This window comes from Cibotium barometz, chromosome 46, assembly GCF_041138505.1.
Source record: "Cibotium barometz isolate CiBa-2024 chromosome 46, ASM4113850v1, whole genome shotgun sequence".
Classification (NCBI taxonomy): Eukaryota; Viridiplantae; Streptophyta; class Polypodiopsida; order Cyatheales; family Cibotiaceae; genus Cibotium; species Cibotium barometz.
This window is the reverse complement of record NC_141091.1, coordinates 35,887,440-35,892,103: the sequence shown is the minus strand read 5'-3', so window position 1 is coordinate 35,892,103 and position 4,664 is coordinate 35,887,440.

The following is a 4,664-nucleotide window of genomic DNA, read 5'->3' as shown; positions in this document are numbered from 1 at the left end:
TCAAAGGAAGGATTTCAGATTAAGGGATATAACATTATTGTCAGATCTTAGGACAACTACCGGCTAGTAGAGTGTTAGGGTGCTATTGAGGGTGGTTAGAGAGGAGCTAACCTGCTTTTTCAAAACAAAAAATGCTCGGGAGGGTACAGAATTATAGATGTCACTAGGGTAGATTTACCTCTTGGTAGAGTGGCATGGGTGCTATCAGGGGGATATAGAACAGGAGGCAGAAGCTAACCTGTTAAGCATCTATGCCAGAACTAACTAATTTAGTTAAAAAGGGTCTACACCTCCATTGTCCATGGAAGATGATGAACAGGTTTACCTATAAGTAAAAAACTTGTCGTCTATACAAGAATGGCTATCTATACATGGCTTAGAGATTCTTGAGATTTGTGCCAAAGCTAAATAAATTAGCTGCAAAGCTAATTCTTTGGAGTTTTGAAGGATCATAGGGATGTAGTAAATAAGAATAGGAGTGTAAATAATAATACGAGAGAGAGAGAGAGAGAGAGAGAGTGTGCGTGTGTGTGCATGTACATTTGTATATATGTATATATGCATGCATGCATGTATGTATGTATGTATGTTGAGAGGGAAGAAACTCTTAAAAGACGCTCCACTTCTGAAAACTGCTCACCAAAAAATGTTTGCTAAAAGAACTTGTTCAATGTTTGCAATCCATATCTCCTCGAGTTTCTCTGGATCATTGTTCCTAGCTTTGACTTCAAGTAAGGTTTTTGCCCACTCAAAGGAAGGATTTCAGATTAAGGGATATAACATTATTGTCAGATCTTAGGACAACTACCGGCTAGTAGAGTGTTAGGGTGCTATTGAGGGTGGTTAGAGAGGAGCTAACCTGCTTTTTCAAAACAAAAAATGCTCGAGAGGGTACTGAATTATAGATGTCACTAGGGTAGATTTACCTATTGGTAGAGTGGCATGGGTGCTATCAGGGGGATATAGAACAGGAGGCAGAAGCTAACCTGTTAAGCATCTATGCCAGAACTAACTAATTTAGTTAAAAAGGGTCTACACCTCCATTTTCCATGGAAGATGATGAACAGGTTTACCTATAAGTAAAAAACTTGTCGTCTATACAAGAATGGCTATCTATACATGGCTTAGAGATTCTTGAGATTTGTGCCAAAGCTAAATAAATTAGCTGCAAAGCTAATTCTTTGGAGTTTTGAAGGAGCATAGGGATGTGGTAAATAAGAATAGGAGTGTAAATTTTGGAAAATGAATAGAGAGAGACAATATGCTTGACATCAAGATGTTTAATGGTGGGGTCAATTTTTAGATGAAGTATGGATGGACTATGAGGTCTATAGACTCCTTTTGCCTAGCCACTTGGAAATGTGAATGCACACACACAAATAAAGGTGATGGCGTCATTTCTAAGGAGATAGAAAGGCTTATAAAGACCAGCCCTCAAGAAATGCATCCTAGAGCAAGACATGTAAAGCGTGTCCAGAGAAACTCGAGGAGATATGGATTGCAAACATTGAACAAGTTCTTTTAGCAAACATTTTTTGGTGAGCAGTTTTCAGAAGTGGAGCGTCTTTTAAGAGTTTCTTCCCTCTCAACATACATACATACATACATGCATGCATGCATATATACATATATACAAATGTACATGTACACACACGCACACACTCTCTCTCTCTCTCTCTCTCTCTCTCTCTCGTTCAAGTCGCACCGTTGGTCGTATATGCCCTCGTGTTGCATTCTACCGAGGTTAATACCTCTCTCTCTCTCTCTCTCTCTCTCTCATTCGTTAACACAAGCAACATAAACATATATACCCAAAAATACACTTGATAGAATTGCTACAGAATGAGAGCATGAATTCAATCCGAACATCATACAAAATTTTCCTCTATTATCATGTCCATTAAAACTTGGAAACTTTCCAATTCCAAGGTACTTAACGTATGTAGAAGCATGTCTTAGAAAATAAACTCCTTAGCTTGCCTTATAAAATAAACTCCTTTCCTAGTATCAAAAGCTCCATAGTCTCTTTCCAATGCCTCCTCAAAACCTCCGCACCCGCACTAGCTCTGCAGAGATTTACTCTATGCACCACCCTCCTTGTGATTCTCTCAAAGTGCTTATGCATAACCAACTCCACCCTCCTCTTGCTTGAGATTGTAGTTATGTGTGATGGCTCTAATGGGCATTTGTCTTGTTTTTCTCTTTGCGTCTACTCTAACTCTACACAAGCTTTCCACAGCATGAGTCCCCACCAGCCCTTTTGGATGCACCTCCATGTAAGATAGATTTAAGAATCTAAAAAATGATGATGTAATAATATGTGTACACGGAAGGAAGGTTATATGTAGTGGGGTGGTGAGCCCATGCTTGTAGAAGGAGCAACCTATCTGAGGTTAAAGGAAAGGACCTTGTGAATAATCTCTCTCTCACGTTTCAAAAAAGTTCCACATAAGATGGACTATTCTCAACCATCTTATGTGGCAATTTTTAAAAGTTATTGTGTATCAAACAGAGATATATATAGAGAGAGAAGTACTACATAGGATGGTTGACATACATACATACATATGTACACACACACATATACATACACACACATGTATGTATGTATTACACACACACATACATATACATGTGTATGTGTGCACACATATCTATGTATGTATGTTTGTGTGTTATTGGTGTGCTTCTGCTATAGCATTGCTGGTCATGCTTTGGGACACTCCTAAGTATTTAATCAATGCCCATCTTGTAGAGTTACTTAGCCACAAACATGAAACTTCTAAGGTCGACTTCTTTCTCTGGTCTCTTGACATATATTCCAAAAAAGATATGCTAGACAGGAAATGTAGCATTTCTTCGTACTAGTTAAGTTTTTCACTATCCACTTCAAACAGTTGTGCATTTAAAAAAAATCATCTTTAATCCCTATTGGAGCTTCTCTAAATTCCATCCTAGCCAAAAAAATTTAGCTAGTATTGTGCATGTTGATTATCTGTGGGGTTGTGCTTGATGGGGTGAAGAGCAGCAACATCCATCATGCTAACTTTCTTGTAATAAGATGGGCTTGTTCACCAGATATAGAGGTGCCTTGTAGTCCACATGGCACTAAAAAATATACCACATATAGTGACTAAACTTTTTGATGAAATAGATAATTCATAATGATTCCTTTTTTGCGGTGGAATAGTTCCTCTCTAATTTGGATAGCATCTTCTTCTTGCATACCTTTTGCTTGCATAATACATTGGTCGAAACCAACGTTCTTGTGCTTCCTATATCAAGGCACTTCTTATGGCCACATCTGAGGCATCTGCAACAAGATATGGAAGATGAGATCATATTTGGGTTGTTGGGTATGGAAGCCAACATTTTCTTCAAATTCCTGAATGCTTCCTGACGTGTAGCTATATTAGCTAGAAACCTCATGAATTTGTTGTGCCATTAGGAATCTAGCTAAGTTCTTGAATTTTCTTGGTGCTTTTACAGCTTTATAATGACTTTGAGCTTGGTTGGATCCATTTCCCTAACACTATGGGTCCTAGCAGGGATCCACTTGTAAGTGCAAAAAAACACATTTCGTTGGGTTCAGGTTGAGCCTGGTCTTTGCATTTTTTCAAGGCATAGTGAAAGGTGATGTAGGTGATCCGCATTTTTCATAAACACACTAAAATCATCCATGATGAAGACTCTCAAGAAGGTGGTAAGGTACTCATAGAAGATTTCCTAGACCATATTTGGAAAGTTGGTGGTGCATTTTTTAGCCCACATGTCATCACATTGAAAGCAAATGCTCCCCATTTTGTCACAAAGGATGTTTTTTCTTTTTCTTATGTGGCCATCCGGACCTTATTATACCCAGCACTGAATCCATACAAAAATGAGTATATTTCATGTTCTGCCATGCATCCACCAACAAACAAGAAATCAATGAAAGGGATAGGGAATGGGTTAGCAATTGTCCTTGCATCATTAACCTTCTTGTAATCTATGTAGACTCTTAGCTTTCTAGTCTTCTTTCGGACAATGACGATTGGTGATAGCAATTCTGGTTTGTCCACAAGATATATGAATCTAACCTTCAACAACTTGTCTATTTTCTCCTCGGCCTACCTTGTATAGTTTGAGTTCATTATGTATTTGCCTTACCTGATGGGAATTGTATCTTCCTTTAGATTAATCTTATGCTGGTAGAAGCTTGCGTCAATTCCCTTCATGTCTGTGTAGCTCTATGCAAATACATCTTTGTATGGAGTCAGCACTACTTCCTTCGGATTTTGGCATGGTCTAGCACTTACTCTCACCATGTGGATTCTTGGTCTCATCACCCATTTCTTTAAGTTCATCCACTTGCATTGTGATATTGTGCCTTTTTCCCTCATTTTGTTGTTTAAGTGCAAGAATGGTCTTGTCTTGCGCTGATGGCTTCTCTTGCCATCCTTAACTGTCTTGTGGTTCTTTTTGCTTTTTTTCTTTTCCCGGTATAGCTCTTCCGATTTAAGTGTTAGGATTTTCAAATCATAATACCCTCTGTTCCACATCTACCTCAAATAGAAACAAGCACGACAAGTAACTAGAATACATGTACATACATCCACCAGCACCTAAAACACTTAGAACATGTGTATAAACTATCTCCACACTATTGCTCTACAAAAACCACA